Source organism: Danio rerio, chromosome 18 (assembly GCF_052040795.2).
Source record: "Danio rerio strain M-AB ecotype USA chromosome 18, GRCz13ab, whole genome shotgun sequence".
Classification (NCBI taxonomy): Eukaryota; Metazoa; Chordata; class Actinopteri; order Cypriniformes; family Danionidae; genus Danio; species Danio rerio.
Window position 1 is genome coordinate 25,485,001 of NC_141038.1, and position 14,401 is coordinate 25,499,401.

Consider the following 14,401-nt stretch of genomic DNA (forward strand, 5'->3'; position numbering starts at 1 on the left):
GTGGTGTAGCTTATTATTAGTGTTTTTGCGTATAGATGTCGGTGACAGTACTTTTTCACTGTGATGACAGTTTGTGTGCTCCGACCGAATCGTCTCGATACTATCGAGTTTCGAAAAAATCATTTTCGTTCGGTACCAAATTTCGATACACAAGGGTGTAATCTTGTCAACGTGCCCGGGTTAAATGCTGGTAATTGGCTGCAGCGAGGCTGTCTTGAAAATCAAAAGTTTACGGCGGTTACGCCCACTCGCTCAAAGCTTGTCAAATGTGAGACTGTAATGCGTACACTACACTTTAAAGCATTTTTGCATTGTTTGACTGCAAGAAGATCGGCGCAGTCATCATAACAACGTGCCCACCACAAGCGTCGTCCTCCGTGACTGATAAGGATTGAAGCGCGATGGCTTGGGCTCCGAAAAGTAAACAGAGCAGACATAAGCGCAAGCTGACGGCTCTTTTTCACCTCCTCCGCCTCAAAATCATTTTGAAGTTGGGCGAACTTCGTGTTGTAACTTTTGCTTTAAGTCGTTAATAATACACGCACTGCGGGCAACACAGAGCAATTTTATTCTCTCCAACACCAGTGCGCACACAGATAAGAAATCAGGGCCATACCATTACATAAACTGCGTGGGGATAAATCAGGACTTGCCAATTCATTGCTGAAACAACACTTTGCATACAGTATTTCGCAGTGGCTAGTGTGGCACAGATAGCAGAACTCGCCAAACAGATCCACCACTTTTGACGCTCATAAACAGTCATAAAGTCCTCGTGCTGCAGGAATTATGAGGTTGCTGAAGGTGCGCAGCTGTCGTGAAGTGAGGGGTTTGCGTCTTTAATAAACTACGACAGTTTGCGTTCACTGAACAGTTAATAAATCCATATGAAACAGCCCCTTAAAAGTCACGTCTCGCTTTCAGTTTCGGGGTTAGGTGCGTTTTGCACAATTCCGATTTGTTGTCTATATCAGATTTTTTTTGCTCGTCCGTTTACACGTTCATTTAAGCCCTGCACACAAGTGTACCGCGCTCTGGCACACTGATAGTGTGAGTAAAACCTAAATGAATGTGTAAACGGACAAGCAAAAAAATCTGATATAGGCAACAAATCGGAATTGGGCATCAAGACCTGACAGTGTAAACGGGGTTTATGTATCTTATTTAAATGTCCTTATCCTTGGCTGCATTAACAGTTTAGCTTTCATGTTTTCTTCACATTAATGTTATAGTCTCTGCTCCTGCTAAAAGATGAATGCCACAGGATTGCAACAATTTTATTGTTAAAGGTTTGCTGCCTTTTTCTACTGTGGACAAAGATTAGATTTACTGGATATGCATTTTTCAATGCCCATTAAAGGAACCAAAAACAGTCAAAATGAGTCCATGTGATATAAGTGGTTCCATCATAGTTATATGAAGCTGTGAGTATACTCCTGTGTGCAAAGTAAACAAAAATAACTTTATTCATTGATTTATCTATGGGAGGATCAGAAAGCTCTTGGATTAAATCCAAAATATCTTCATTTAAAGATAATTAATGACAGAATTTTGGGTGAACTAAACCTTCAAGCAGCAGTAAGCCTAACAAATACTTAAAATTGATCGACTTAAAACTGTTTGAACTTTATAAAAACTGTTTGCACTAATATATTGTGTTAACTACACTTTGTTCATTTTGTGCTTTTGTTCCTTTGTTTATTGGTCTTAGAGATAAGCCTGCTGTAAAAAGTGTCCCAAACATCCTGAAAAAATAAAACCAAAGTTTCTCAGAGATTATGAATAATTTAATTTTGTTAAAATATATTTCTTAAAATAAAAGTATCGAAAAAAGTATCGTTCGGAACCGGTATCGAATTCAGGGTATCGGTATCGAAAATTTTGGAACGATACCCAGCCCTATTGTGTGCATCATATTCATTGGTCTGTTGGTGTAAGTAAATGTCTTTTTGCAGGACAGTTTGTCTGGCTTTTTTACTCTGCCACCTCACCTCTTGCTCGCTGCTGAAAGTACAGCAAGACTGCACCTGTTAAGCGCCCTTCTGTTCAAAACACGTATCTCGATTCATTCAACATTTCAACTAGTTTGAATTGTCACTTATTTGAATAGATTTTCACCCAGCTCACAGTGAATTGTTACATCCCTACCTAGAGGACTTTTTTGTTTTTATTGAAATTCACTTAAAAAGTGCATTAGTTGTTTGTTCTAACTACTTATTTAAGATGAGTTGAAACAACACAACTCTTGAGTTTTTTTTAGGACTTTTGTTTTTTTGTTTTATGTTCAATCCACCTATATTTGTAAAAACTAATATGTTAACTTAATTCTTTCATGTTGTCTTGACACAAATTGGTTGTGCGGTACCAGCATTTTTTTGTGTTGTTTATTCCTGTATTTGTTATCTCCTATATACATTAATGTGTACTTTAGCATTGTGCACTTCACATTTGGTGTATAAGTATAATATAAGACCATGTTCATCGTCTGTACATCAGTATTAGAAATGTCCTCTGATGTTCATCCATCACGATGAACTCAGGTCAACAAAGCCACAGCTGCGTTTATGTCAGAGCGCTTTCCACAAGGTTATGGCTCTGAATTTACAGTACATTTCATTGTACAAACTAGAGTTTGCCAGTTCAATTTCTGCCTATAAAGATGTTACCAATTCATCTGCAAAGTGGATCTGAAATGGTAAAAATTTCATTACACACGAATTTGATGGTCTCTTTTAGATATTATTTTGGTTATAACGTTGCAACTACATCAACCTACTCTCATTAGAGTATTAATAGACTGTTGTGTGTTTAGAAAAAGTAGAATAAGCTGGCTTAATATCAGGTTAATGTAAAAAAATATATATTATGACTATATATATATATATATATATATATATATATATATATATATATATATATATATATATATATATATATATATATATATATATATATATATATATATATATATATATAGTCAGTGGGTGTTTTTTAGGGCACTGTTAAAATTTTAGCATTTATAAAATGATTAGTTTACCAAAAATTTGTAATGTAATGTTATGTTGTAATGTTATGTAATGATTTCACCTTGATCTGATGAATAGAAAGTTGTTTTTACAGTTTTCTTGCAATGTATGATTACAGTTGAACCACTGAAGTCACATCAAATGTTTTGACATTGTTGTTGGTGCTTTTTCTGGACTTTAAATGTCTCTTTAAATTGTCCTTAAATATCTCAATTTGTATTCCAAAGATGAATAAAGGTCTCAGGGGTATGGGACGATAAGTCATTAATTAATAACATAATCTTAATTTTTCGGAGAATTAACTCTTTAAACAGAGTAATATGGTACTATTTTAGTAAACAGTTGAGGTCAGAATTATTAGCCCTGCTTTGATTTTTTTTTTCTTTTTAAAATATTTCCTGATGTTTAATAGAACAAGGAGATTTTCGCAGTAGGTCTGATCATATTTTTTCTTCAGGAAAAAGTCTTATTTGTTTTATTTCAGATAGAATAAAAGCAGTTTTTAATTTTCTAAAAAATTTAAAGTAAAAATTATTAGCCCCTTCTAAGCTATTTTTTCCCCAAAAGTCTACAGAACAAACCATTGTTATACAATAACTTGCCTGATTACCCTATCCTAGTTAAGCCTTTAAATGTCACTATAAGCTGTATAGAAGTGTCTTAAAAAATGTCTAGTAAAATATTTTTTACTTTCATCATGGCTAAGATAAAAAAAATCACTTTTTAGAAATCAGTTATTAAAACTATTATCAGTTATTAAAACTATTATAATTTATTATTATTATTATTTTATTTATTTAAACTGCTTTTATTTAAACTGCTTTTTTTGTAATTGAAAATAAAACAAATCATTTCTCCAGAAGAAAAAATATAATAGGAAATACTGTGAAAAATATTTGTTGTTGAACATAATTTGGGAAATATTTGCAAAAGAAAAAAAAAATGATACATTTAACTTCCACTGCAATATAACTGCTAGTCAACATGTTGTAAAAGGATTTTTGAGTGGAATCTCTCTTGAAGGGTCATCAAATCAAAGTGTTAGCATAAATTAAGCAGACAGTTTACGATACCGTGAAGATGGCTAGTAGACATGCAGTTGGAAAATTAGTAGTAAAAGGAGTAGAATGTCTATTGAAACCCATGAAAACATCTAATATTCAAATGACTTGTAGCTGAAATGTTGCAGCAATTCAAACATACTTATTCACAACAGAAAGTTTAAAGGGGACCATTAAGATTCCTAAAGTGCTATCAAAATAAAATCATTTATTAACGTGGTATCATTTTTCTAAACATTAACACTGCAGCAGATAAGGGACAAGCATCTGAACATGTCAGTAGTGTGGTTGTGTTGTGAAAGCTGCATGGCCAGAGTCCAGGCCTAGATTCTGTCCGTTCCCCCCACCTGCTTCCACCAGAGCTCTGATACAATCTGCTGCTTTCACCCTGAGGCTTTTGACGGCACTTGTTACGCAGATAAAACCGGGAGCCGGGTTTGACTCAAGATTCGAAACAGTTGTTCCTCTCACCGCAGTGACTTCAGGGGGGTACACATATGGCAACCGTGGCAATTGATCAAATAAGTAAATGCAACAAATTGATAGAACATTATGAGTCAACAATCTGAACAAGCAACTAAACAGCATGCTGGGCTTTCCTTTGCATATGAATGTGCATGAATCAAGAGGCAACACACACACACTCACACACATACCACACCCAAAGCCCACATACTCACTCACTTTCACCCTGAACAGAGCTGTGGTTACAGCACTAGCTCCCATATGTAATTTGGCCTAATCAAGTCTCGCTCATAGACGCCTGGAGCAGTGAGATTGGCCTGATCTCAAAGTGCACCATCAGCCACAAATTACAGGCTTTGATTTTGGGTTAACTGCATGCCACTCCTGTAAGAATAACAGTGACAGTTGTAATATGGAGGTAGTTAGACACCTGTAATAGAATGTAACCAGAGGACATATGCTGCCAGGATTACAAAGCGCACAGGGATCATATCCAGCAACCAACCACAGATGACTTAATGTCATTTATCACTGTAAGTTGTGTTAAAGCTTTTAATGACATCTACAGAAATAGCAAGTTTGAGTTGCTAATTGGCGAAATGAGTATGTGAAGATGAGGTGTTATTGATGTAACTACCTGCAGTCACAGAACAAAGGTTAAAGCTATAGTAAGTCTGGCTGAAGTACAGGAATATTGGAAAAAAGTTCTACTGTATATTCATTATTGAAAATCAGGTGTTGGATACTGCTGCCCTCGGCTCTATTTAGTTTTATTTGTACAAGTTTAAATGATAAAATATATGCAATTCTACATGCCCTTATAGATAATTCAAGAAACTACTGCCAGGCGTCATGGTGGCACAGTGGGTAGCATGATCGCCTCACAGCAAGAAGGTCACTGCTTCGTGCCTCGGCTGGGTGTGTTGGCATTTCTGTGTGGAGTTTGCATATTCTCCCCATATTCGCGTGGGTTTCCATCGGGTGCTCCGATTTTCCTCCAAAGACATGCGCTATAAGTGAATTGGGAAAGCTAAATTGACCATAGTGTATGTGTATGTGTGTGAGCAAGAGTTTAAGGGTGTTTTCCAGTGATGGGTTGCAGCTGAAAGGACATCCGTTAATAAATTGTTGTGGAACTAATTATAGGTTTCATGGATTTATTTAATTATCCAATTCATATAAAATTCATTCATTCATCCATTTTTCTATCAGCTTAGTACCTTTATTCATCAAGAGTTGCCACAGCAGACTGAACCATCCAGCATATGTTTTATGCAGTGGATGCCCTTCCAGCTGCAACCCAGTACTGGAAACATTCATACACATACTAATTCACACACATACATTACAGCCAATTTAGTTTATTGAAAATACTTATAGGGCATGTCTTTGGACTGTGGGGAAAACCGGAGCAACCGGAGGAAACTCATTTTAAATGATACATTATTTAATTTAAATAAATAAATAAAATAGGGTTGGGCGATTAATCGGAAAGTAATTGAAATCAAGATTCAGAACCTATAATCAATCAAATTTTTCCAGGTAAATTTTTTTCAGTAACTCTTTCACGTTACCCCGCTCTGTCAAGTCTAATTTATACTTATTATGATTTATACTTATTTTTTCTGATATTATACTATATATGTTTTGTGTAGTTGGCAAAATATGCGTTTAATTGTGTGTTGTAAGCTGTAATTGCCCTGCGCTGCTTGCGCTATCTATTATAGATCAGTGCTTATTCTGTATCTTTTAGGTTAAATCTATTCACTAGAAGTATTCACATATTACATCCAAAACTATGTCAAAAACGTGATGTGTGCTTCTTCCTTTACCGATTTAAATGTGTTTGTGCTCGTGATCCTCTGCTGTTTTTTGCTATGGCCATACTCTCTGGCTGCTACTTCATAACTGTGGTGGGTATTTCTCTCTGTCTTGCGCTGAACCCAGTCAACCAATCACAACTGACTGAGTCATTGGACCAATGAGTGCAGATTAGGTTTGCGCTAAGGAGGGGTTTGGGAACAAATGTATCGCTGAATGAATCATTTAGGAGTCGTTTGGAAAATTACATAATAAATGCATATTATAAGACAATGAAAATGTTTCTTGACCTTACATTCATATCAGCCTGTTGTTGGTGACCCCTAAAACCAGAATACGACGGCTTTTTAAATAAAATGACTTACTGATTAAAATGTGTTGCTTCTCTTTGGAAAACAGAATGTTTTTATTAAAGAAAATAAGAGAAAAAAGCATTGTTTTTGTTTTTTTTAAGTATACTAAGGCTGCACGATTCTAGCTAAAAGGAGAATCGCAATTTTTTTTTGCTTAAAATTAAGATCACGATTCTCTCACGATTCTGTAGATGTAAAATAAAGCTTAATGTGAGATTATTGTTTTTTTCTCAAATATATGGTAAAACAACAATATTAATATTATGTGTAGGTCTACTGGTTTCTAGGGTTGTGCAATTAATCGAAAATCCGATTTCGATTTCGGCTTCTAACGATTATGAAAAACCATTAATCAAAATAAACGATTATTGCATCATTTACCGCCCCTTTCCAGTTGTACACGTGTTGCTCTTAAAAGCGCGAAAGAACGCTTGCTTATGTGTGTGTGAACAATCAGAAGCATGCGGTCAGCATTCGCTCTCATTCGCGCACTGAGACGAGCAGAGCGCACACGTCTCATCTTAACGTGAGCGCTTTAGAGAATCAAAAGACATGTGAAAGAGAAACCAATAAAGTGACGCGATATTCGATAAACGATAAAACCCCTCACTGATCTGGACTTTTGTAGCCAAAGTGTTTTTCTTACAGTGAAGATGCTCAAAGCGCAGTTTATTTCATATTTTGATTCTATTGTATTTGTTTCTCTTTCCAGGGTGGAAAATAACTGTATGCAGTTGAAGTCAGAATTATTAGCAACCCTTTTCCTCCCCAATTTCTGTTTAATGAAAAAAATATTTCTGAACATAATAGATTTAATAACTCATTTGTAATAACTGATTTATTTTATCTTTGCTATGATGACAGCACACAAAATTTAACTAGATATTTTTCAAAAGACAAGCATTCAGATTCAAAGTGTGATTCAAAGGCTTAATAAGGGAAATTAGGTAGTTCATTGTATAATAGTAGTTTCTTCTGCAGACAATCAAAAATATATTGCTTAATGGGGCTAATATTATAGACCTTAAAATGGGTTTAAAAATATTTAAACCTGCTTTTATTCTAGCCAAAATAAAACAAATAAGCCTTTCTCCAGAAGAAAAAATAATAGAGAAAATACTGTTAAAATTTCTTGCTCTATTAAACATAATTTGGGAAATATTAAATTTTTTTTTAAATTCTCAGGAGTGCTAATAATTGTGGCTTCAACTGATAATCGCTTTGAATAACTGTGATTACAATTATGACCAAAATAATCGTGATTATGATTTTTACCAAAATCAAGCAGCCCTACTGGTTTCTATAAATAATTATATTCTTAATACTCTTAATTCTACTTATAATAATTTTGATCTTGAATTATGTTTGAGATATAGGCCTACGCTTGCAATCTGTCATCGAGAACATTATTAGACCATTTAATTCACTGGTAAAATTAACAATATATAGGCTAGAGGAGTTATACTGACACTGTTAACATTTATTTTCAAGCACAACTGTGTGTTCGCTATGAAAGAAAAAACATCAAATGCTTGTCGCAGTCATAACTCTAAAATGTGATATGATTATTTACATGATGTGCGCGCTTTCGGTTTCATTTTCACTGCCGTGTGCTGTCCATACTCCGCGCGTAGCTCTCAAACGATCACTCTGTGCCACGAACTGAATACTGTTCACAACTTTAATACCTATTACTCACAGCATATGCAGGTTTTGTTCACAAAAGTGGACGAGCAAGCGTCTATCATTAAGAAGGGTGCATGCCCGCACAGTCAGCAGTTACATCACGTGTGATTTCCCCGCCGCAAATACATCATTATATAAAGACAAAAATGACATTTTTGGGTGAATTATACCTTATAAATACAGTATGTGACTCTTTTAACATAATTTGGAGGCGTCCATGTCGCTAAGCAACATGTGTGAAACAATGAAAAACACTCTTGCAGCCGCCTTTGCTTCTCTCCTGAACATGAAAATATGATTGGCAGAATCGTATAAATGCTGGATTAAGATCGTCTAGGGAGTCGAATCGAGATTGCGATATTTTTTCAATTAATTGTGCAGCTCTAAAGAATACAAAGGATATATTGACTCTCGTCTAGACAGACAATTTCTCACCAGGGCACAGACACAACAGAATGCAAGTTAAGTGTTAAGCATGTAAGAATTTGTCTTTCCTTTTATAAACCATGCTGCTAGCAGTCTGTTACTTCTCACATGTTCCTTCTGATGAGACAGCAAGTCAAGCTATAAAAAGCATGGAGTATAAGAAGCACATGCAGATCAACATGCATAAGACCAATAAAAAGTTAATTGCATTACAAAATGCACCATGCACAGACCATGCAATGCCTTAGTTCACTTACATTCTGAGTAAAGGTGCTGGGAAAAAATCTGTAAAAAATTTAAAGGATGTTATAAATCCCCCAATATTATTTCAAATCACACAATACCTGATCTTGTGACCATGTGTTAAAGAGATCCAACTTCTTCTTTTTTCTTCTTTTGAGTTTTAAAACGTCAGCCGATTTGACTCTGAGCTGAACATTTCTCAAGATGCTCATCTGCGGATAGAAAACAGGAGCCATTACAGTCATTATAATTCTTTTGCAAGATAACAAGATGTCGTTTCTACAATGCAGTTTAGTAACATTTGACACATGAATAGTGGGTTTCTGTTACATCTGGTTTGGGGTTTTACAGTACGAGAGGACAAAAAGTTTGGCAGGTGAGTCATTGAACACTGCAGCCAACACAGGGAGATGGATGGGTAGACACAGAGGCTTTTAGACCTTGCTCGGGGCGTAAGTGTGTTTGTGTGGAGAGGATGAACTTGGGTCTTTGCCATTGAATCTAATGCCATACAGCCAGCAAAATTTTCCATCAAAGTTGTTGCTTCCAAATACACTAGAAGAATGTTAGTTATCATTCATCTTGGGAAATGACTAGTAAGGTGTACAGGCCTGTTATTCTGCATACACATGATTGAAATTGATGAAAGTTTTACTAATTTACCTTGTTGCATGCCATTTTTGTTATTAATTCTGAAATTTATAAGCAATGTTTAGGAGCAAATTTGGATGCTTTCCAGACTTACTGGAACAATGTGCCTCGACCAAGTTTTGCACAACATACAAACTGAATTTGCTGTGGTTTTCACTTAACCCTTGAGCATTGTTCAAATTTACTAGCTTTTTGTTATGTTCGAGATGAAAACATCCACTGAATTAAACTGCTGTAAAAATTAGGGGTGTCATAATTAATTGTTTCTTTAGTGCACCGCGATGCAGACACGGACGATTCGGTACCAGTTCAGTATAATCATAACTGGTTATTTTGTACTGACGTCATTTATTTCAAATGTGCTATGTCGCGGTAGCTTACTATGGCAAGGGAGGCGAGCGTGAGTATTTACAACGCTCCAACTACTTAAAAACGCACAATTGTGTTTTTGTTTCTGGACTGTCTTTTACTGAAACTTACAACAGAAGCCCCTATTTCACTGCGACTGAGAGAATGAAAGTAAATTATTATATTATTATAAATTTTTATATTATTATATAAAAAGTAGTTATTTCTTTCTCTCTCTCTCTGTCTCTCTCTCACTGTGGCCCATTTGACCTGCTGGCATGACATTTTCTCTCCTCTTGGCTGTTACAGCGATATTTCTGGATAGAGGTCTGCATTTTTTTGCGGCGCGGAAATAAATTTCTGAATAAAGCGTGGGAGCGGTCGGTACCTCTCATGTAATTTGAATGGGAGCGGTCTATCAATATCGCTCCCGGACGAGCAGAGTGATGCTGTGTGTCGCTTGCTTGGCGCTGTGTGTCTATGTGTGTGTGTGTTTATACAGACAGCTGGTTATCCCCCCTCCCATCCCAAATATAAAACTGTGTATGGAAAGCATTGTCAATGCACCGTGATGCACCAAGATATAGAATTGAACCGAATCAATGGCATGATAGTCATAACCAAACCAAACCGTGAGACTAGTGTAGGTTCACACCTCTAGTAAAAATAAATTAGATTAAAAAAAAAAAACCTCAGTCCTGATCAAAACTACTAAATGTTTTTAAAAAGTACAGGATTTTAACTTTTTACTTGCCAAGTTCACAAATGATGTCACTGATATGGTGAAAAAAAACAAACAAAATGACATATTTTCAATATAACAAGTAAGTGTGGACTGGATTTTTTCAACTTTTAATTAAAGTCTTAGACGTGAATGATTAGTAACAACATTGGCTTTGATGCATTGTTAGATTATCATTTTTTTCTCAGTAATTTACTATTGGTGGCTGTTTTTGCCCCATTGACTTCGATTATAATATATTTTGATGATGCATGTATACAAAGTCTTTGTTTTTGTTTACTCCATGTAGTTTTCAGAGTTGAGATGCTTATTTTGATTCTCTCAGACACACCAAAGTAGGTGCGCAATAGTCACTCTCACACACATACACACACTTTAATTTGCTGTTTTACTCCATATAAACTCCAGAAACTACGCTTTTTTATAGTGCCAACTGATGATCAACAGTAAAATGACAAATTTGACCTCTTCCCATCAGGGAAAACCACCAACAATTAAAAAGCATGATTATATGGTGTCATGGTTTTGCAATCAAAAAAAAAATTTATAATGCAAGTAAATGGGGCAAAAATAGCCACCAACAGTAAATTATGGGAAACAGTAAAAATTAATCAAAAACAATGCATCTAAAACAATGTTGTTTTACATGTTAAAGACTCTGATAAAAGGAAAAAAACAGCAGTCCACAATTACTTTTTATATTAAAAATACATCATTTTGTGTGCTTTTTCACCAAATCAGTGACATCATTTATGAATCTGGCAATTAAAAAGTTAAAAACCTGTAATTTTCTAAGTAAATTTGTAGTTTTAATCAAGACTGAGGTTGATTAAAAGATTAATGCAAACAACTGAAAAAAAAAAATTATTTGATGCATTTTTACTGTGGTTTAATTCAGTGAATGTTTTCATCCCGAACATAACAAAAGGGTAGTAAATTTGCCAGAGTGTATCTTAGAGTTCTTAAAAATTCCACAGCGTTTTCTTAATATATGTGTCAAAATAAGATTTGTGACTCCAAATCACCTCAGTGTGGATGAAAACATCCCCAACAGTACATAATGGTTAAAATAATTATAGGCAAAAACAATGCATTTTTTTATTTCTTTTCACATTAAAGAGCAGATTATTAACAACGTTTCTAGATTTTTCAGCTGTTTTATAAATGTGTGGGTAAAAATTGGTTTGGAAAAAAGAACAAAATGTACATTTAAGCATTTAGAAGACTTTTTTATCCTTATCATCACACAAATAAAAATCCAGAAGCAATCAAGCAAATAAAGAAGTAACAATAACTATGTGCTGTGACAAGTCTAACACAGTATACAAGTTACTTTTAGTTTATATGCATATTTTTGATGGTCCTTTATACATCAAAAATGTCTGTTGGACATGTTGAGATGCGAGCAGCTGTTGGCAGATGAACACACTAAAAGTAAAGTGGATGTAACTGTCATTAGAAAAGAAGTGATTTTAAAAGCCATCTTTCCGAATAACAGATCTTAGATGGAGAAGACAAGCAGTCCAAGAACTGAGCCCTGAGGCATGCCAGAAGTGTTGTGCATGAAAACTTTGATTTGAAAAACTAAGAGATTGTAGTAAGATGTGTGGTTCCAGAGAACTTGGGCTGGTTTTGGTGCTTTTTTAATTATTTTTGATGTGATAATTTTTTAATTTAATCATTTTACAAGTCTAAGGTTGCTTTCTGGGTTTTAATAAGCTTGCTCTGGCCTATTTGGGATTTGAACCGTCAGCTGTCAATGTGCTCTTGCAATCAAGATCTGCCTCTGAGCCAACATCAATTATGTACTCCTCTCTCTCTCTTTCTCTCTATGAATATATATATATATATATATATATATATATATATATATATATATATATATATATATATATATATATATATATATATATATATATATTTATATATATTAGGGTTGGGCCGATAGACGATGCCATCGTCCATCACCGATGGCCAATAGACAGCAAAATGCTGAGCCGGCATTGCCGATCGTCCGCCCCGCCCCCGTTGCAAACCCGCTCGAGAAAAATAAATACTCAGGGTTTGTTTACACTAATACGTCTTAGTGTTAAAATGGCATTTTATAACTAAAAGGTTACCAAAAACAGCCACACGCTGTCATGCGCTCCTCTGAGCTCCAGGCAGAGAGCAGTGCACGTGGGACAGGATCAAGGATGTACCACTGGATTGCATCCAAATATAATTGTTAAATGTGATATTCAGACATCACAAGTCTCCCGGAAGTTACAGGAGTCTCTATGCATTTGCGGGACTCATAATGCCCGCAAACGAGTGATAATCTCCCGGAAATCGCGCGTCTCCCTCCCGATCCTCAAATAAGTCGTGCACCCTTCTCACCCCTGGATCCCTCCTGGCTATTCAGACACCCGCCTCCCCCCGCTTTTTACATAATGACATAATGCCATCGTCCATCGCGATGTTTTACATTAGACATCGTACAATGCCAAATTGGTTGACATCGCCCAACCCTAATATATATATATATATATATATATATATATATATATATATATATATATATATATATATAAATATATATTCAAAACTGGGCCTTTTGATAAGCATATCGAAAACACCTTGTTTTTGCAGTCATACAAACAGTAAAACAAACTGTTTCCATAAGTTGATATCTTAACTGCCATTGGAAAAAATCTGGCATAGTTCAATGGTTTCTCTACGTGTTTGCGTTAAGATATTTTCCAAGAAAGTAAACTTGTCACTTTTCATTGTAATTCGCTGTTCACTGTTTCAAAAGCTAACAAACATTTTAGCATCCCCTGTAAGACATTTTACTTTAAGTCTGCTGCAAAATGTAACATTATATAACCTTTTTTAAAACTTGCCATAGGTCCTTATTGCCATTCTGCTAATGGCTATAGACATCCTGCTATTTACAATAAATTTAGTGTCTCAATCCATATTGCTATTATTTCATATAAACAAGGTTAATCCCCACTGCTAATTGAGCTTAGTAAGAAGTAAGACCTTGCTTGAGTAGACCAGTGTGCCTGAAATATTTTCTATAACCACTAAAGATGGTCCTGACCCAAAAACCCCTCTCATTTCCCAATTATAGATTTAACATTGATGAATGCAACTGCGGCAGAACAGAAACTAACATTATATATTGTGAAATAACAAACCTCAAGGACAGTACAGCAAATATTTCCTTTAAACATTTTTTTTTTTAAATATGAAACAAACCAGGCCATCCTTGATATTTAAAGCGAGGCAGACAAAGAGATAAAGAGCGAGAGAAGTGTATGAATATTTTGAGGACAGCAAGCACTTCACAGACAATGATTTAGGTTGAGCCTCCGTTTATGTCCCTAATTTCATCTCACTTTGGGGGTCCCCGCTCTTTCTTTAGACCTTAAAAAATGTAAAGCCCTTTCAAACATCACCTTGAAAAGAAGGGATTGTGGCTAATTGAGCACTGTAGCAGCGTAATTGGGCCAAAGGACCTATCCACATGAAGAGGGTGACCCTTCTAACCTAGTCCTGTAAAAGAGACAAAGCTGAGGGGAGGGGTAATGT

At 35.4% G+C, this 14,401-nt stretch overlaps 2 long non-coding RNA genes across 4 annotated transcripts in view; both read right to left on the reverse strand.

Annotated features, from left to right (window-relative positions):
- The window catches only part of LOC147832826 (uncharacterized), a 142,474-nt gene that overhangs the window by 79,195 nt on the left and 48,878 nt on the right, over nucleotides 1-14,401 (reverse strand). Inside the window, exons 4-5 of one of the 2 annotated variants that reach the window (XR_015514956.1) lie at nucleotides 9,096-9,293; nucleotides 7,578-8,976 (exon numbers count right to left, since the gene is read on the reverse strand). This is a non-coding gene — a long non-coding RNA (uncharacterized LOC147832826). Of the gene's footprint in view, nucleotides 1-7,577; nucleotides 8,977-9,095; nucleotides 9,294-14,401 lie in introns of those variants that run through there. The other variant, XR_015514955.1, reaches the window with a different exon arrangement.
- LOC147832827 (uncharacterized) lies at nucleotides 4,283-9,081 on the reverse strand. 2 transcript variants are annotated; one of them, XR_015514967.1, is made up of 3 exons: nucleotides 7,547-9,081; nucleotides 6,385-7,484; nucleotides 4,283-4,936 (listed from the first exon to the last, which is right to left on the reverse strand). It is a non-coding gene; the product is annotated as an uncharacterized LOC147832827 (long non-coding RNA). The 2 variants fall into 2 exon arrangements; XR_015514966.1 differs by lacking the exon at nucleotides 4,283-4,936 and having other exon boundaries at nucleotides 6,198-7,484; nucleotides 7,547-8,976.